The following is a 21,291-nucleotide window of genomic DNA, read 5'->3' as shown; positions in this document are numbered from 1 at the left end:
ACTGTCGGAAAGCCAAGCCTGCGCTGCTCTTACGCTCAGCCTCACAGAGGAGAGTGGAGGAGTGAAAAAGGCAGAAGGAGCTTGTTTGGGAGAGCCAGCTGGCTGGGGAGGCCCCTTGGGCCGTTCGGGCAACGAGCTCACCGTGGAAATCTAAACAGCAGGGAGACGATACTGGGCCTGGAACTCCAGGGCAGAAGACAGAGGAAGTGCTTTGTAGCCAGTTCATCGTAAGCATTTGCGGCTCACAAATATTGCCACTGACCTGGGAGATCGCTGATTGCCCGCAAGCGTTCTGGAGAGGAAAATACAGTCATCTACCACTTGAGCTGATAGGGTGTTTTGGGAAGCGGTAGTAGCATTAGGGCCTTTTTCCACTCTGTAGGTCATCCTCTGGAAGGTAACGAGGCCGTTAGCGCTTGAACAAGCCAGATGGCCCACTCAGCAGACAGCAGACTCCCCCCTCCTCCTTGACCCAGTCCCCCAGTTCCGCTGTTCCCAGCCTTGGCATTACTGAGCTCAGAACATCACCCAAACTTAGGGACTGAGGGGGAAACATGGGAATGAAATTAACATGTAAGTGGCGGGCGACCTTCCCATTTTGTCTTTAACCTTGCTTAGTGATGTCTGGATCATGGGAACTTGGCCAAAGCAGCGTGCTGGGGACAATCACTGAGACCTCCCATTTTATGGAAAGCATCACCTTGAAGTTGCTCACATCGTCTCGCCTCCCTCCCTCCTGCTCAAACTGCACAGAATCTTGAGTTCTTCCTGTTTTCCGTCATCAGTTTCCTGGCCTCGTCCTTTTGTCTGCTAACCCTGGGCCTTCTCTGCAACTCACCACACCCACTGCCTTCAGCTCTTGCAAGAGAATATTAAAGAAAACCGGGGCTGGCCCTGACCCTTCAGGAGTCTTTTCTCTACACCTCCCTCTGCAGAAAGGCTCTGTCCCTTCACCACTGGCATTTGTTCGCTGGTCTGTGCCATTCCCCAGCTGTGTCAAGACCGTCCCCATCTCAACCGGTCAGTGGCTCAATTATTTAAAGGGTCTTTAGTGGATAAGATTCCTCTTGAAGTCTTGAAAGTGTAAGGAGGTGTCTTTTGAAACTTGGTAGTAGTAAAATCCTTACTTACCCCACTGTTGTGCCACCACTGGGCATCGAGAAGGGTGTGAGTATATCAGCCAACTCCAGAAGAGGCATGCAATCAATGGGTAGCTGATCATGAACAGTGCAACACAGGAGACAAGCCTTTCCTGCCGGGGTCCCCTTTAGGCTGTTGCAGAATTGGCCTCAGATATAGGCTGCATGGCTTCCCTGGGGGCTCAGATGGTAAAGGATCTGCCTGCAATGCATAGACCCGGGTTCGATCCCTGGGTCAGGAAGATCCCCTGGAGAAGGAAATGGCATCCCACTCCAGTATTCTTTCCTGGGGAACTCCATGGACAGAGGAGCCTGGCGGGCTACAGTCCACGGGGTCACAGAGTCAGACACGACTGAGTAACTAACACACACTTAAAGGCGATAAGGGAGCCTGTCTTTCAAGAGTCATCCTCCAGCTTCCCTTTTCAACCCACTCTCCAGTCCAGAGCCCTGGTCTGGTCTTCAGCTTCTGGTTCCCTGCACAAAGTCAGGGAACGATCGCTCTGTTTGTTCTATCCTGTAGGGCAAAAGAAATCTCAGTTTTCTGTGGGTGTAGTGAGGTTGATGGTGATAATGAAGAAGAAGATGATGATGATAATGAAGATCGTGTTGAAGATGGTGGTGATGCTTTTGGTGATGGAGATAATAATGATGGAGGTGGTACTTGAGATAATGATGATGATGATATGGTAATGGCATCAGTAACTAGAGTACGAGACACCAGTCTTAGCAGTTTGCATTTGTTAACTCATTGAATCCTCCCAACACCCTTATGAGCCAAGTATTTTTTATGATTGATCCCATTTTACGGGTGAGGTAATCAAGGCATAGAGTTGTTAAGTAACTTGCTTAAGGTGACAATAGCTGGTAGAAGCAGAGTCAGGATTTAGACCTAGACACTCTGCCCCAGTGCTCACACTTTTGGCCACTGCACTAAAGGTATAGATGCTCAGAGGCTTTGAGGTGGTAAATCTGGAAACCAATGAACTCGTATTTCTATTATGTAGAACTATCATTAATTAGGTTACATGACCCAACAGTGAGGATGAGATGGGAGTTGAGGGGACAGAGAATCCTACCATGTCACACCCTTTCTCAAAAAGAATCTCATGTAGAAAATGAAGACAAGCAGAGCTGTTTGGGAAAAACAGGTAAGGAGGCCTGGATCCTTGTTCAATGATCTTTCCAAAGACCCTCAAAGTGGCTCTGAAGGCTCTGCCCCGAGGGGCTGCAGAACTTGGATGGAAAATCTCTTGGTTGCAAGTGTAGTCAAGAATACTGGCCACCGCTTATTACATACCTGCTACCTGCCAGGTTCAGTTCAGTTCAGTTCAGTCTCTCAGTCGTGTCTGACTCTTTGCGACCCCATGGACTGCAGCACGCCAGGCCTCCCTGTCCATCACCAACTCCCAGAGCTTACTCAAACTCATCTCCATCGAGTTGGTGATGCCATCCAACCATCTCATCCTCTGTTGTCCCCTTCTCCTCCCACCTTCAATCTTTCCCAGCATCAGGGTCTTTTCCAATGAGTGGGTTTTTCCCATCAGATGGCCGAAGTATTGGAGTTTCAGCTTCAGCACCAGTCCTTCCAAAGAATATTCAGGACTGATTTCCTTTAGGATTGACTAGTTGGATCTCCTTGCAGTCCAAGAGACTCTCAAGAGTCTTCTCCAACACCACAGTTCAAAAGCATCAATTCTTCGGTGCTCAGCTTTCTTTATAGTCCAACTCTCACATCCCTACATGACTACTGGAAAAACCATAGTTTTGACTAGACAGACCTTTGTCAGCAACATAATGTCTCTGCTTTTTAATATGCTGTCTAGATTGGTCATAGCTTTTCTTCCAAGGAGCAAGCGCCTTTTAATTTCATGGCAGCAGTCACCATCGGCAGTGATTTTGGAGCCCCCAAAATAAAATCTCTCATTGTTTCCATTGTTTCCCCATCTATTTGCCATGAAGTACCTGCCAAGTACTTTTTTAAAAATGCAATGTGTCTTGTAGCACAAATTCTGTTTTATGAAAGTTGGGGTAAATTTTCCTTGGATATTAAAAAAAAAATCAGTTTAAATCCTCAACACTGCTTTTAGAGTGAGGTGTGACTATCCTCATGGTATAGGTGAGGTAACAGAGGCTCAGCGCAACCAGCCTAAGTTGACCTCGTCTAAAGTGGTGGCAGAGCTGGGGTTGGAGCCAGGATGGAGTGACTCTTCTAAACTGGTGGCAGAGCTGGGGTTGGAGCCAGGATGGAGTGACTCCGAACACCTGCTCTCTCTGGGTGCATCGCCCCGTGGAAACGAGAGCCTCAGCCCCCTCTGTGCACACGCTGACTCAGCTCTCGACCTCGGAGGACTGCAGTAGACCCTCAGGTGTGATTCCTCTGGGCAGCAGGTGGGCGGCCCCATTCCTTCCTTCCCCTGTAGGTTATTTCTGAGCCCACGGCCTTCTCTTCTTGATTCCAGTCGCCACCAGCTTGGTCCAGATGGAGGCTGAGCTGCATCATCTGTGCTGTGATTCCCCTGGCCCTGCCGCGGCGCTCTGAAGGCGGAGGTCACATCTGTGAGCCGACATCCTCTCTAGCTCGGTGGCCATTTGCGATGACACGTCCCCCACGCCTGTCAACCGATGTTCCCAATTTCATCCATGATCTCCTGCAGCTCTCTCAGGTGGACGCCATCTGCTTGCACTGATTCATCTGTGCATACTGCTCTCCAGTCTGGCTTGGAACATCCTGGTATTGACCGAGGTTTGATCTAGTACCTGTCTGCTATAGAAGCCATTCGAATAGCCTCTGTAGACCGAGGTTGGAAGTCCATTCACTCCGTTAGCTGTTTTCTTTTTCATCCTCTCCCCTATAGAGAGCATCTCTACCCATTAGTCGTTCCATTCTTTTAAAAAACGAAGTGAGCAACTGGATTGGTGGTTTCTCCTAGCAGGATATTGACCTTGACTTTGATCAGGAAGTTGTGTTGCTTAGTGACTGAGGGTATCGACTCTGGAGTCAGAGCTGACCTGGGCAGAAGCCCTGGTTCCATCACTTCCCATCTGGGGAGCCTGCCTGATAAGTACCACTTTCTCTCTTTAGGGAACCGCTCCTCCCACACTCCATCACAGGGGTTGTGCTGGGGTCGCCAGTCACAGCACATCATCTCCTTGGCTACAGTGATTGGTCCAGGGATGGGTCAAGCAGAATCCTTTCCCGAATTTTTCTAAATAGATCCTGATGGGGGGGCCATTTCTACTCATACAATCCAGACCTGCTCAGGTCCTTTTTTCACTTCTCCAGTGAGGGTCTCTCTGAGACAGGTAAAACAAGCTCAGAGAATGAGAATCAAGAGATGGGAGGACCTGGGATATAGGGAGTGAGGAGGAGAGTTGCCCACCCCCAGAGCTCAATTTCTGAGATCTCCAGAGCCAGCAGCATCACCTGCCTTTGAGTTACATGAATCAGTGGATCCTCCTTTTCCCCTTGCGCTGGTACACGTGGGCTCCTGCTGATTACAACCAATGTGCCCAGACAAATCCAGCACTCAAGTGAGTTTCCTACTGAATCTCTAGAAGCCTTTCCTCTTTCACATCATTCAAAGACCTCTTTTCTTGTGACTGGTGTGAGAATCTATTGCAAACTGCACAATCCTGGAGGCCCAACTGTCTGTCTATGCTTCCATGGAGTCTCCACTTCCACCTGGACAAGCTTTTCTTTTTCTTTCAGTGACCTAAACTGCTTATAAAGCACTTTTATAAGTTGTGGTTTGGTTTAGTCACTAAGGAGTATCTGACTCTTGTGACCCCATGGACTGTAGACCACCAGGCTCCTCTGTCCATGGGAGTCTCCAGGCAAGAATACTGGAGTGGGTTGCCATTTCCTTCTCCAGAGGATCTTTCCAACCCAGGGATTGAATCCAAGTCTCCTGCATTGCAGGCAGATTATTTACCTACTGAGCCACCAGGGAAGTCCATACGCCTCCATAAATGCCGTCAGCCACTTTCAGGATAGGAATCTACTCACAGGTTAACAAACTTACTCTGTCCAGTCGCTGTTCTTGGCACTGGGAATACACAGATGAGCATGACAAATCTCTTAACCTTCATGAGGTTACATTCCAGGGGGAGAGACACATGAGTGAATGAATAAATACATAATATAATTTCAGGTGACAGTAAGTCTGGCAAAGACAAAATAGATCAAGTCAGAGAGTGACTGGGGGCGTGGATGCCATTTTAGACAGGTGATAGTAGAAAGCGTTTCTGAAGAGTTGACGTTAAACTGGAGACCCAGATGAACCCAGGGAGTAAGCAAATGGGAAGAGGCGTCCAGGTCTGTGTACAGCAAGTCTAATGATCCTGAGGCAGGAGTGAGATTCCTAATAATCTGAGAAAGTGAGGCCAATGGCGTGAAAGTGAGGGGCAAGTCTGGGCATCTATTTAGCCTGTAGCGTGCCTTCCGGTTAATTAGAAAAAGGCACCGGCTCTGGGTAGGACACGACCTGGACAACTGTACCTGGCAGTCATGGAGATAGTCTTAGGGGATCAGGTCAGAGAGAGACAGGAGCCAGTTCATGTAACACAAATGCTGAATTTTACTCCAGAACCACCCAAAGAAATAAAACAGGAGCCACAAGTGTAATCCAAAACTTTCCCATAACCACATTAAAAAAAAAAGGTGAAATCACTTTACTCATATTTTTTTAAACACTTACACAGAACATTAACATTTCAACATGCAATCAATATAAAAAATTAATGAGATACTCGGCATTCTTTTTTCATACTGTTTTTAAAAACCTGGTATATATTATTTTGCACTTACATTGTGTTGGCCAAAAATTTTGTTTGGAGTTTTCCATAATGTATTACGGAAAATCCCAATGAACATTTTGGGCAACCCAATACTTAACACATCTGACCAAGTATTGAATTTTTATCAGAAATATTTGATCAGTATTTAGAGTTCATATGTTTATAGTGAGAAAGTAGATGCCTATATTCAGCTTGTTTAAAACATGCTGAAAGTTTTCCTAATAACTGAATTGGCCATCAGATCTGAAATTAATTAAATTAAAAATTGGCTTCCTAGGTTGCATGGGCCACATTTCAAGTGCTCAGTGGCCACATGTGGCTAGCAGCCGCCATACTGGACAGGACAGGCCTGCGTGTTCTGGGGTCCATGGTGGGGTGGACCACAGGCAGGGACGTGAACTGAATGACCTTTAAGAAGGATCTTTCGGGACTTCCCCAGTGGTCCGGCGGTTAAGAATCCGCCTTGCAATGCAGGGGATGCGGGTTCGATCCCTGCTCAAAGATCCCGCATGCCCCAGAGCAGCCACGCCTGCACGCAGCAAGGACCGCAGCTCACACACTCCGGAGCGCATGTGGCACAATCAGAACCCGTGCACCACGGTGAAAGATCCCGTGTGCTGCAACTAAGACCCGAGGCAGCAAATAAGTGTTTTATTTTTTAAGAAGAACTATTTCTGGAAGCTACATGGAGTCTAGAATGGAAACCGGGAGACCAGCTGTGACAGTCCAGGTGGGGGATGAGGAAGCCTTGCTCCAAGGAGGTGGGGCTGGGGGACGGGGCGCTGTGAGGGTGGGCAGATTTGGGATACCTTCCTAAGGCTGGGCTTGTGGGCATCTCAGGGAGGGATGGAGATTGACCGCAGGGTCCGGGAAGACTTTCTAGGATCCTGATGACGCCCAGCCTTCAAGATCCCTCACTCATGTGGGCTCCTCTCCAAGGTTTGGGTTTTGTGCTGCGCGTGGTACTTGTCAAATTTTACAACCGTGCTAATTTGTGATGACTTCTTTTCTCATTCCAAATAAATACTCACTTTTGTTTCTGATTTGATTAATACTTCCCCCCCCCCCCCCATTCCAGATTGAGTAAGCTTCAAAACCATGAAGACTGGGATTAGCCTCTGCTCTGGGATGTACTGGCCCATTTTGAAAACGAGAAAGCTGAGCCTCGAAGAGGTAAAAGTGACTTGATCTCAAGCAAATCGATCAGCTCTGATCACATGTTCTCCTGCATTGAGGCATTTTTTTTTCATCCTGTTAGTTGGCTTGAAACAGTGCTCTGGCTTTTATGGAGTTATTCATTCCTTTCAAGCTCCCTTCATGTTTTCAGAAAGTCCACTTTTGACTGTATTATCTGCATTATCGTTCTAAGTGGAGCAGGTAAGTAGGTAAACTAATTCTTGAGTATGTGTTCCCTGCACTTTCCCCCAGACCGTGAATTTGTTCTGTGATTGGGAAGTGATCTAACGTGATCACCACGGACAGGAATACATCCTGTACTGGGTGGTGGAGAGGATTAAATGAGACACTCCATGTAAAAAAAATAGGACAATGTGTTATAAATTTTTAAAAAACGCTTATCTTTTTTTTTTTTCCAACTGTGAGGCATGTGGGATCTTAGTTCCCTGATCAGGGTTTGAACCCATGCCCCTTGCACTGGAAGCACAGCATCGTAACCACTAGACCACCAGGGGAAAAATGACCCCAAATGTCTCTATTTTTAAGAGATGCATGATGAAGTGATTGGGGGGAGGATGATAGGAATAGTTCCTCAAGGAGAGACACAGAGATGACGCTGGAGGGAGAGAGAGGAAAAGAGAGAAGGAGGAAGGGAGAGAGAGAGAACACAGACGATCTAGCAGAAATGTGCTATGTGCCTTCACTGTAGTAGTCTTTCAACTTGGCTGTGAATTTGAATTTTTTCCAAGAAAAAGCACAAAAAAGCCACTGACCTTCAAAGCCACTTGACCTTTACTTTCTGCTCAATAAGATATTTGGCTTACCGACGCGGGGTAGTGAAAGCTTTCCGTCAATACCAGGTCTAACCTGGCCTTTTTGCTAACACTGTTAATGTTCCTCTCTCATCATGGTCGCCCCCATCCAGGGCACGGCAGTATGCGGGCGGTGAGTGTCCCGCCCACGTTTTTTATTACCTGAGATGGAATCTCCACCTCCTGGGATTCCCTAGCACATCCTTGCCAGGTGAGGCCAGGGGCCCCCGCTGCTACCTACATCATCCTTCTGCAAGCAGCTTTTCTCCTTCCAGCTGCTCTCTCTCTCCTTCTTGTATCATTTTTGGCCTCAAAGCCCATCTCATCAATTGCATCCCTGCCACCAGGTCTCCGAGATGCCAGCCATGTTAAGGTCTCCATTTGCTGCCAAGGATCCATATGAGCCAGCCTATTATTTAGGCTCCTGGCATCAGGATATATAATCTGGCTTTGTTTATTTGTCCGCTCTCTGCCTATGTAATATCTCATTCAGTGGGTCAGCTTCTGTCTATTCCATTTTTTTTTTTTTTTTTTTTTTACGAAGGCTACAAGGCTTTCCTCCTGGCCTCTAGAACAGAAGGCTCATCAATCTTTATCACTCACTGGCTTCCTCCCATCTTATTTTAAGTTTGGAGAATCTAGTGAAAGAAGTGGTGGACCTTTTAAAACTCTTGTAATAGAGCCTATATGAGTTGAGCTGTGAAAGCAAGAGAATCACTTGTATTATAATCAACTGTTTCTCTGCGCGTGTCCTACTCTAAGCTGTAAATTCCTTGAGGACAGGGGCTGTGTCTTATTCCCTAACCCCAACCCTCAATCTGATTCAGGTACCTAATAACAGCTCAACAAATGTCCTTTGATCAAATAAAGATTCCCGGGCTTCCCTGGTGGCTCAGTGGTAAAGAATGCACTTGTCAGTGCAGGAGACATGGGTTCGATCCCTGGTCTGGGTAGACCCCACATGCCACGGAGCTGCTAAGCCCGTGTGCTGCGGCTACTGCAGCCTGACCACCCTAGAGCCCGTGTTCCACAAGAGACGCCCTCGCACCGCAACCAGAGTGGCCCCTGCTCTCTGCAGCTAGAGAAAAAGCCCGCACAGCAACGGAGACCCTCCCTGCACAGCCAGCAACAAATGAAGAAAATCGTTTTAAAAAAAGAAGCATCCTCATTGCTGTAATCATAACCCCTTGTTAACTGGACAGTCTTTCAGAAGGAACAAGCCATTTTCCTTTAGACATCAGACGGCTAACAATTCAGAGTCCTTAGCCTTTTAAGTCATCAGATGCCATCGTTAAGCAAAGTAGAGTGTCTGCAGGGTACCTTTCTGGGCTTAGGGCCTGGGGAAAAATAGGGAAGGATTCAATACAACCTGTATTTATTGATCTGCTACAGATCAAGGCCTCTTGCGTTCATTCTACAAACTCTATTGGGAGCCAGCATTCCAGGCGCCGTGTAAGGACCAATGACAAAACATGAAGAGCCACTGGTGGCTCTTAAGGAGCTCCCAGTGTCTTGGGGAAGAATGACCCAAGCACACAAGTGATCATCAGACAAGACAGAGAAAAATTCATGCCACGAGAAGAAGATGAAAACATTATCAAGAGTCCTGCTTCTGAAACGATCTTGAAAGCTCTCGGGGTAAGACACTGGCAAAATAATACCAACAGTATTTGTGGAACTTGTTGTAACTACTGAATATTTACAAGTTCTGGATTCTCCTCTACCATGAAGCCTGAAAGAGATTCCTCATTTTCTAGAGGAGGAAACCAAGGCTCACGGAGGGACAGTGACCTGACCTAGATCTCCCAGCCAGGGGTTGGCCAAGCCAGGACCTCCTCCCCTGCTTTCTTCTCTTGGGTTGTTGTTTAGCTGCTAAATCATGTCTGACTCTTTTGTGACCCCATGGACTGTAGCCTGCCAGGCTCTCCTTCCATGGGATTTCCCAGGCAGGAATACTGGAGTGGGTAAGTGGGTAGCTATTTCCTCCTCCAGCAGCTCTTCCCAACCCAGGGACTGAACTGGCATCTCCTGCATTGGCAGGTGGGCTCTTTACACCCAAGCCCCCTGGGAAACCCTTTCTTGTTTACCTCTGGGGAACTGGTGTGAGGGACTGGTTCACAGCAGACTCACCAGTTACCCCCAAAGTCTGACTTAGTTTGCCTGGGGTGTGCTTCTAAAGCCCCCTGAGTGATACTAATGAGAACCATGTGTGTTCATCATATTTTCTCATTCTGTACTTTTGATGCTTTGCTCTCTTGGGAACTTGCAGACCCTGGAGGGATAGTCTCCCAAGGCTCACCAGTTTCTAGAGATGGTAAACAACTCACCCATTAGCATGCCTTTCATATGCAAACCGAATAACCCAGAGCTCATACCCCAACCCCTCCTAGGGGCTCCCACACTCTGGGCCACTGTCCACCTGCCCTCACCAGCCAGGGCAGCTGCCTGGATCTTTTTGATCATTTTCATATTGAGAACCCCGTGGATCTGCATGACGAGGGTAAAGGTTATTTGTTAAAATATCAAGGAGGGGACTTTGAGGACAGCAAAGGGAATGTCACTTCTGCTCAGGGCAAGATGGTGTCTCACTTATAAATAGTAATGACCGTTGAACACCAACCAAAGGAGATGAGAGATTCTGGGAAAAGAGTGCCATCATTTTGGTGTAGGAAACTGAGCTGATGACATCTCTGTTAGGGAGTAAATGAGCAGGAAAGGAAACACATGGAAAGAGTATTTTAGATTTTCCAAGAGCCCTTGACATGGTTCTGCCCCAACATCTATTTTTAAACCTTTAGTTAGCATAGGATGGTGTGGGCAGTGTGGGTTTTTGTTTCTTTGTTTTTTTTAATGGATGAGAAAGTGACTTAGAGACAGGGAGAAAAGAACAGTAATGAAGAGGCAACTCTGGCAGGAGCAGTTCAACTGCCGGGACCCCGATGAGGAGCCCTGGAAACAGTCCCTTGTGAAGCTTTGCAAACAGCCTGGAAGAAGACTTCCCAGTGAAGTCAGCGACTCGGCACACGGCCTTGGACCTTCCTGGGTGGTGGTACGTCAGGCCAGCGGAGATGAACGGCGGGAGGTCTTCAAGGCTGAGCGCCTGGGCAGGAAAGTGGCAAATGAGCTTCACTGGGGCAAACCCGGGTGATGCATCCAGGGAGGGGCAACATGGTGCTGTCAGCCGGGACCCAGGGAAGGGGCCGGCAGGCACCATGCACTTTTGCTGGAACATGTCAGGCCAGACACAAATAGAATACTGGATCTTCCTGGGAAGGGCACCAGGTCACTAGAGGACATCGCCCACTGTCCCACTGCTTCGTGAAATGCCTGTCTTTCACTGTTCTCCCCTCACGCCCTACCCGCTCCTTGCTGAGTGTTCCTTTTAACTTTCCGCGTTCTCCGTTTGCAGCTGTGCTTTTGAATGTTGCCTTGCCTTCCGCGGAGAGTACCGCTGCCTTGTGAGTCCCTTGTTGTTCAGTCACTCAGTCGTGTCCGACTCTTTGCGACCCCATGGACTGCAGCACACTAGGCTTCCCTGTCCTTCACCATCTCCTGGGGTTTGCTCAAACTCATGTCCATTGAGTCAGTGATGCCATCCAACCATCCCATCCTCTGACGCCCTCTTCTCCTTCTGCCCTCAATCTTTCCCAGCATCAGAGTCTTTTCCAATGAGTCGGCTCTTGGCATCAGGTGGCCAAAATACTGGAGCTTCAGCGTCAGTCTTTCTGATGAGTATTTGGGGTTGATAGGGCCCCCCGAACTGGTGCTAAAATAATCTCTAATAACTTGCCCACACAGTTGGATATTTAAAAACAGCCACCAGATGGCACTTCCATGGCAGTCTGTTGTTTGAGGCCCCACACTTCCAATGCAAGGGGTGCAGGTTCGATCCCTGGTCGGGGGACTAACATCTCACAGGCTGCACAGCCCAACAAACAAAACAGACCCTCCACAAAACCAATCAATTTTTTAAAAAAATCCAATTAAAAAAATAAAAAGCCAGCAGATCCACGTCGAGTCCTCCCACCTTTGTCTCCATGCCCTTTGTTCTGCCAGCCTTCTCACTCGGCACTTGTGTCTCTAGCTTGTGACCCTGCCTCTTCGGCTGCACCACCAAGAACTGGAGACGAGGCTCCCGCTGTGGCCAGCGCGACCCGCTCTCTGCACACCAGGCTGACCGCCACGGGCTGCAGACCCCCACAGCGCTCAGAGGCGGCCAGGGAGCAGCCGGGAGCCTTGTCTCACGTGCGTTGCTGTGAAACCACGTCCTCCCCGTCCTGTGGGTAGCAGATTTATGGAAATGGTACACTTGAAAATACAAATAGCTTGGGAAATGATGCAGACAACCTCATGGGCGAGAGACTCACAATGGCTTATTACGGCAAACTGGGCTGTTCTGCCGCAGTCTTCTTGCTTGTCCAGCCGACAGCAGGATAAATAACTGCTGCATGAGACGGTTTCGGAGGCCCCTTCCAGCGCTCAGATCCTGTGATTCTTGGTCCTCCCACCACGTGTTCTTTGGAGGCACAGTTGGCCCCAGCACGGAGCCAGCCGGGCCAGGAGGCTAACTCAGGTGTGATGGTTTTTGAGAGGCATGCACATACACACCCTACCAAGTGTAAAATGTAAAATAGCTCGCCAGTGGGACACTGCTGGGCCGCACAGGAGCCCGGCGCGGTGCTGGGATGGGCTGGCGGGGTGGGAAGGGGGGACGGAGGGAGGCTCAAGAGGGAGCACAGAGAGGTGTTCTCACAGCCGATTCACATTGGTGTACAGCAGGAACTGATACCACGTTGTAAAGCAATTATCCCCCAGTTAAAAAGTAAACAAAGAAGTTAAAGGGAAAACAAGCAGAGGGCGGAGGATGCAGCATTACTGAAAGTTCCAGACGTCTCCCACTATGGGTTGGACGAATGCTCTTTGCTCCTCAGGTGGGCGGAGAGAGCGGCTGCTACCACCTCCACGTTAAAGCATGACTTATTTTTGTTTACTCACTATTTATTATCAAATGAAATGTATTCAGTCTAGAATTCTTAAATTTTTTAATGAAAATGTCACCTATAATCCTACACAGGAGCCATCACCATTAATATTTTGGTGCATTTTCTTCCAATTGTTTTTTAATATTTATCCATCTTTACAGCCAGCCATCCATCCAAAATATACCCATGTATTCCACATTTCTTTTTAGAAAAGAAAAATGGTATAGACAATTTCTCCCACTTATCTTGACCATTTTCCTAGGTCATTAAATATTCTTTGAAAATATATATTTAATAAACTCACAGTATTCCATGAAGCAGATAAACCATGATGTATAATAATTTCTACTTTTAGACATTTAGGTGGCTTCCGATGTTTTTTTCCTATCACAAACAGTGCCAAGATAAGCATTCCTGTATATGAATCTTCACATTTTCAATTATTTTACAGAGATATTTATTGGAATGTAGTCTTGGGCCAAAGAATATGAATTCCTTTAAAGCTTTTCATATACATGTATCACCAGAGCACTTCCCACAGTCTCTATGTGACCCTGCAGTCACGCACTTCTTTTCATTTAATAACTTCTCAGAATGATGGAGTCGATCAGCTCTCAGCTTCGCTCCCTAATTGAATAGAGCACAGGAGAGTGAAAGGTAAAAACACATAATAAATGTTCTACTTGAGGCTGAGATGCCAAGGAGCAGGGGTGGGCAGCGATGACCGTGCGCATAACCGTGACACTCACTGAGTCGCTCACGGTATCCGTTTGCTGGGGCTGCCCTGACAGATTCCAGAGTGGGTGGCTTAGGCAACAGAATTGAGCTTTCGCATAGCTCTGGAGGCCAGAAATCCATGTCCGTGGTGTCAGCAGGTTCCTTCCGAAGGCTCTCTCTTTGGCTGGTGGATGGCTGCCTGCTTTGCCACCTCTTCACTCTTCCCTCTGTGTGGGCATCCTGGTGTGTCTGTGTGCCCAAACTTCCGCTTCTCACAAGCACACCAGTCAGAATGGATTAGAGCCTTCCCTAATGACCCCATGGTAACTTACATCACCTCTTTGAAAGCTGCTCTCCAAGTATGGTCACATTCCAAGGTATTGGGTATTAGGCTTTACCTATGAATTTGGGGGGTGGGACACATAATACCTAATAGTAGAAGGAATGGTTGATGTGGAGGGCTCTGTATTTCTAATCTGAAGCCTGGGTCTCTAAGGCAGGACTCCTGGACCCTGCAAAGTACTCTTCTTCCAAGTATTGGGTTGGCCAAAAAGTTCCTTCGGGTTTATCTGTACGATGGTAGGGTAAACCTGAACAAACTTTTTGGCCAAGCCAATACCTCCCTGAGTCCACAGGGATTGTCTCTGGGAGACTGTATTTTCCAAGAGGGCTACAACGGTATTTTGCAACTTGCCTGCTCTCCTGTGAGGTGACTTTGCCTCCCCACTACCTTCAGCCCAATCAAGAGAGAGCATCTAATCCTCCCTCTTCTTGAATATGGGCCAGTCTCAACCAATAGAGGAAGTGGTGGCTCATTCTCCAAGCCTAGGTCGTGCGAGGTCATGTGGTTGCCAGATACTCGCTCAGATGCAGCCTCTTGGGACTCAGCTGCCATGTCGTGTGGAAGCCCAACTCACGTGGAGGAACGGCATGAATGCAGTCTGGTTAAGAGCTGTGATCCAGCCCAGCCTGCAAGTAATCCCAACGCAGGCACCAGACATCGATGAGGATATTCCAGATGGTTCCAGTCCCCAGTCCTTCCCTGGCTGCACCCTGATTAAATCCCTGACCCTCAGGACCTGTGAGCAGAGTAAAGTGATTTTTCTTTTCTTTAATACCACATTTTGGGATGACGACACTGAAGCCAAAAGAGGGACCGTGGGATATTCACCGTTGTTCCCCGGGTAAATGAGGGCACTAGATTACTCTCCGGCTCTCACAACCTTCAGTCCACGGCTCCTTCCACTATTTACTTTTAAACAAGCATTTGTTTTTTTTTCCAGTGAACCACACACCACTGGGGGCACTGGAGCCAGGAGGAAGTGGTGCTCGCATAAGCCTCTGAGTGCATCCAAGGACCAGCGGATGGACGCTGCAGCAAGGCCGATTACAATTCAGGGCAAGTGAGACCTTGGTCGTAACCAGAGCTTTCTCCAAATGGAACGATCTTGAGGGCTGACAAAGAGGAGCTGAGTGCCTCCGGCAGACGATTGGACTTAATAGGCATTAAGAGCCGTTCTGACTCTCCCTTTCAGCTCTGAGATCCCATCGCTTCCATGTCTTGTTCCCAAAGGGAATTAAGAGCTTTCTTGTATTTGACTTAAAAGTTCCTCTTTTAAACAAGATGCCCTTTGAGGTCCCCTCTGATCCGTTTTCATGAGGCTGTCTGTACAGTATTTTGTCTTGCCTGCCTCCGAAGCAGAAGACTGCAGCTGGACACAGCTTAAAACCCCCGCTCATTGGCTGGGTACCCTGGACAAGTGATGGAAGCTCACTGAACCTCAGTGAAGTGCAGAAACACATTTCCTATCACAGAGATTGTTGTGAGGATTACATATCATGCTTCTATGAAAACTGAGTTTCCCTGATGGCTCAGCACTAAAGAATCCGCCTGCGATGCAGGAGCCGCAAAAGACGTGGGTTTGATCCCTGGGTGGGGAAGATCCCCGGAGGAGGAAATGGCAACCCACTCCAGTGTTCTTGCCTGGAGAATCCCATGGACAGAGGAGCCTGGCGGGCTACAGTCCATGGGATTGCAGAGAGTCGGACATGCCTGAAGCGACCGAGCACCAACAGGAGCATGTGAAAACCAGGTGGGGAGATGTCTATTTGAATCTGTTGTTAAAGTCTCTCTCTTCCTCTAAAGTAAACACCCCAAAACTTCTCAAAGTCTGCCAATTCCCTTCCTCTTTCTATGCCTAAAATAACTAAGGTCCCCTGTTGAAGAGAGCGATGAAGAGAGAGGATAGATAAATAAACAGAAAATATCAACTGCATCTTCCTTAACTTTCTCCAACTGCTCACCAACTAAACGTGCCCCCTGCCCCTCTCCCTGGCCTCCCTTAACAGTGGACTGGATGGCCTTCCCTATTTATGGCCAAACCTGCACTTGACAGGACACTCCCAAGGGTCTGGGCTTCCCTGATGGCTCAGTTGGTAAAGAATCCATCTGCAATGCAGGAGACACTGGTTCGATTTCTGGGTCGAGAAGCTCCGCTGGGGAAGGGATAGGCTACCCACTCCAGTATTCTTGGGCTTCCCCTGTGGCTCAGCTGGTAAAAAATCTGACTGTGATGCGAGAGACCTGGGTTCGATCCCTGGGTTGGGAAGATCCCCTAGAGAAGGGAAAGGCTACCCACTCCAGTACTCTGGCCTAGAGAATTCCATGGACTGTATAGTCCATGGGGTCACAAAGAGTCGCTACCCACTCCAGTATTCTGGCCTGGAGAATTCCAAGGACTTGTATAGTCCATGGGGTCACAAAGAGTCGGAACACGACTGAGCGACTTTCACTTTTCACTTTCCCAAGGGTCTTCAGGACCCTGAGCTATCAATTACCAACCCCTCCTTTTGGGTCTCCCTTTCTACAGAAAAGAAACTTCCCTCAAACACCAAATAATCTTGCCAGCTTCTCCCCTCACCTTCTCACTAAACCTCTTGAAAATGTCACCTCCATCTCCCACTCATTCATCCCCCACCTGGGGCTGGTTCTGGCTCCTGCTGAAACTGCTGTCCCAGGTCTGGGAGGACACCCTGGTCACTAAATCCGGGGGTCCCTTTTCCACCCTGAGCTCCTGGACACTCTGCTGTCTTTGCCACTGAAGATTCCCTGAACTCACCCATCTCCCCACCACCCGGACACCACCATTCTCTCCTGCCTTTCCCAAACCTCTTCTCGCTCCTTCTCGGTTTTACCCCCAGATCCACATGTCTAGTGTTCACGTCTGTGTGATGTTGTTCCACACACATCTCACCTCTAACATTCAAAATGGAATCAGTGTTTCTCCCACCTCCATCCTTCCAATTCTGTTCCTCCACCTGTGTTCACCCTCTTAAGAAACGAAAGGTGGTTTTGCTAGCTGCTAAAGCCAGAAAACAGGTGTCCTCTTTGACACCTGCCTTCCTCAAGTATGGATCCTACCTTCTAAATAGCTCCTTAATCTGCCCCTTCTCTGCCATCCCGTCACTGTCACTTCCTATTTTGGCTTCCAATCTTGCCCCACCTCCAGTCCAACCCACCATCCGAATGATGTTTCTTAAAATGTATCTCATTGTGTAACTGCCTGTTAAAAACCTTAAGTAGATGTTCATTGGTCTCATGCTAAAATTCACACTCCGGGCTTCCTCACCTGGTGCTCCCTCTGCCTGAAACGTCCTTCTGTCTCCTGGCTATTGATTCAATTCCCATTTATCCCTCTGGTCTACATTTAGACTTGACTTCTCCTGGAAAACTTTCCTTGATTCCCTCAGGCTTTGAGATCTTTTCTCAGATGTTCCTTTAAGTGCTTTCGCTTATCACACAATTACTGTAATTGCTTGTTTCTCTCTTGCCTAGCACTGGAGCTGGCACAAACCAGGAATTTAATAAACACTTGTTGAGAAGTAAGAATGGAAGGAATTACTTTCCAGTGGGTCTTCCACCTTGAGCATGCATCAGAACCCCCTGAGGGCTCACCCCAAGATTCTGATGTTTGGAGTGGTGCCCTAGAATTTGCATTTCTGACCAGGTGATAATGATGGTGTGGGACCACACATCAAGAACTTAGAAAGGTGACAGACAATTATCCTTAAAGAAGGCTGGTGAAGATTTTGGAGGCTTGGTAAATTTCTGGTGCATGCATGTGTGCATGCTCAGTCACTTCAGTCGTGTCTGACTCTTTGAGATCCATGGACTGTAGCCCACCAGGCTCCTCTGTCTCTTGGATTCTCCAGGCAAGAATACTAGAGTGGGTTGCCATGCCCTCCTCTAGGGGATCTTCCTGACCCAGGGATCCCGTGTCTCCTGCATTGCAGGCAGATGCTTTACCCACTGAGCCACCTGGGAACCAAACTTCTGGTACCTCTCCATTTTTTGCAGCCCCCCCTAAGAAGAGCACTTCATGAGAGAGTTCAGTCTCTGAAAAGATTCTCAGGAAACTGGGTAGGCTCTAAGGTAACCAACCAAAGCATGGGCCCCCATAGGAATCAAAGGCAGCACCTGGTGGCTTGTTAATGGGTTGCTAGGCAACAGAACAAAGGTGAGGGTGAGGGTAGGGTAGGCAGGTGGTGGGGATTTTAGGGTGAGTGAGACCAAGGCATTCAGAGGATAGCCGTCTATCAGAAGGCCATGGAGACCAGATGGAAGGAATCCCCTCCATCTTGCCTTGGTTTGCACGTGGACGGGCACACCATCCCTGTGCGGAGATGTTGATGCAGTAACTGAGCCTCTAATGGGATTGGGGAATATTTTTCTCAGAAGAGCCACTGAGAACCCATGAGGGACATTTCTTAATGAGTGATAGGTGAGAAATGACTCGGGCTCCTCGCCATCTGCTTTTTAAAAATAAGCTCTTTGTTTATTATGAAATACACATTCACATTTGAAATTTTTTTTAAAAGTAGAGAAAAATTATGTAATTCTAAATCCTCTAAAGGAAACATTTAAGTTTGGTATCCGCCCTTTTAGAAAAAAAGAATAAAATGAACATAAAAGGGATTATTTTATTTATACTTGCCCTATAACTTTAAAAGAGGACACTTAACTGAATATAGTGGACATTTCTGTATTGATTTTGTCTGCTTCATTCTTTTAACAGTCACGTGGGATTTTATTGTGTGGATTCACCATATTGTACTCAAACTTCATGGATGGGCAATTAGGTTGCTTTCCATTTTTGCTGTTATTAGCAGTGCTGCAATGGACAACCTTAGGCACACGTTTGTGCATCTGTGAGGTAGAATGGCTAGATCAAAGACAACTTGTATTTAAAGCTTAGTTACAGGCTGCAGGTTTCTCTCCAGAAAGGCTCAGTTCATATCCCCACCCACAACCCGAGTACCCTTTCCCACATACCACCACTTGCCACTGTCAGTCCTTTAACATTTTTGTAAGCCCTATTACTTTAATTTTTTATTTCTTGGATCACTCTCTTTGGGCATTCTTCAAGCATTGAGTTTTCCCTTTGTATTTGTTCCAGACTTGCCTGTTCGTGGGCTTTGCTCATCTTTCTGTTAGGAATTGTTCATCTGTTTTCTGTACTGACATAAATACCATTTATATAGAGTTTGTTGCTTGCTTCTCTCTCTTTTTCCTCCCATGGTCCCATAAGTGTATTGAGTCTACACAGTTGAGTCTCTTACGTTCTAGGAAGATGCATCTTTTCCTTTTAAAAGAGCAAAATTATAATTCTATCATGAAAAAAGTCTTTCCTTTTATCTCATGACCCATTATGGGCAAAAGAAGAGGGGGTAAACAAGCACAGAATGAAGGAAAGGAGGTCTGTAGGGAGGAAGATTGAGAAAAGAGAGCTGTATTCATCATGTTTATTAAGTTTTTGAGACAGCGTGATTCTTCAGCTTTAATTCATATGTGAATCCCTTGGAGATCTTGTTAAACTATGGGTTCTGATAAACTAGCAGGTTCAGGAAGGGATTGAGATTCTCCATTTCTTACCAGCTCCCAGATGAGGCTGATGGCCCATGGACCACATCTGGAAGAACTTCAGTTTATGACAAGTTGAAAATACCAGTGGTCTCAGCGCACAGTACTAACTCCACTTCAATTACCATTTGTTCTGAAAATCCTTCCTCTAAGTAAGCAGGGAAAACCCTAACTTCTTGTTCTGGGAAATAGGAACTAGCCATAGTTCTTTTTTTTTTTTTTTTTTTTTTTTAAGAAAAATAACTCTGGTTTCATGGAGTAACATGCCTCCACACCTTGGTCCTTTAGAATACGTATATGGCTAAAGCTTTTAAAATGTGTATAAAATGTTTGCTTCTTGAGACCTCATTGGGCTGGATAAAATTACACTGAGAAATTAATTGGCCCTTTGGGGCAGAAACATTCCAGTCCTGTGCTGACCACCTCCTCGCCCCAGCATTATAGAGGGGTTTCTCTGTAATATGTTTTCAAGAATACCTAGAGTCTAAACATAGTCTAAACATAAGACAGTAACCTAATGGGTCATGTAAGAGGTAACACTGTCTGGTGTGGAAAAAGTCTTAGAATTGGACTCAAGAGAGCTGGGCTCCTGCTTTGGCTTTATCACGGCTACTTTGCGTCTATTAAACTTCCCTGGCTTGGTTCCTTCGACTGTAAAATGAGACGCCATTAGAGCCTCACTTACTCAGGATGATACTGGAATAAAAAATTTCCCAGAGGTATCTCCAGACCTTTTGGAGTAGCAGTGATGTCAATGCTTCTGCTGCAACCTCCAGCATACTGGCTTGGCTTTCCAATTTCCAAGCAAGTTTCCATAAAGTTTCCTCTGAACTGCAAAATCAATCACAGCAAAAGAGGCTCAGGGCACTTTTTTGAGCGTCCAGACGTCAAGAAGTTGCCCGAGCCACTGAAGGACAGGGAAGCCTGGCGTGCTGCTTTCCATGGGGGTGCAGAGAGTCGGACACAACTGAGCCACCGAACCGCAAGACAGGCACGCGCTGCCATTTGCGAGGAAGGTCACAGGCATGTGTTCCTGGACGAAAGGAAGAGGTTAAAATTAAATGTGGACTGGACTCAGCTGGCGCGCCGAGCTAGGGTGGTTTGCCTCAGGACAAACTGGTACGAGGAAAGGGAAACTAGCGTTTATTGGCTGGGAATTATCTCACTCCTTCCCAACAACCCTGTGAGATGGGACTTGTTCCTTCCTCTTTCCAGGAGCACAGAGGCAGCAGTTTGCCCGGATTCCACAGCTGGAAGGAGTGGAGCTGAGACCTCCAAACCCTCATCCGCTCCACAGGTTCCCTCCCACACCCTCCGCATCTCTGAGCAAAGCAGAGGTGCTCAGAAACAAAGCCACTTCACCTCTTTTGTCTCGCTCCCCGGCTGCACTAGGGGCACACCTCTCACACAGCGTGTGGTGGGGGTGAGTGTGATGCTCCGGCTCAGGGCTGGCCTGCCGGCGTGGTCAACGTCCTGTCGGCACGGCTCATTTTCCTCTCTAGACTCTTACATAACCCTGCAACTTAGAAGAGGCCCAGGGCTGCTGCAAACCTAAGAATAATTGGGGGTTCCCTGGTGGCTCAGTGGTAAATAATCTGTCTGCCAATGCAGGAGATGCACGAGACTCATGTTCGATCCCAGAAAGGGAAATGGCAGCCCACTCCAATATTCTTGCCTGGAAAACCCCATGGACAGGGGAGCCTGGTGGGCTACAGTCCATGGTAGGGTGCAAAGAGAAAGTACTT

This window comes from Cervus canadensis, chromosome 32 (assembly GCF_019320065.1).
Source record: "Cervus canadensis isolate Bull #8, Minnesota chromosome 32, ASM1932006v1, whole genome shotgun sequence".
In the NCBI taxonomy this organism is placed as follows: Eukaryota; Metazoa; Chordata; class Mammalia; order Artiodactyla; family Cervidae; genus Cervus; species Cervus canadensis.
This window is presented reverse-complemented; position numbering follows the sequence as displayed.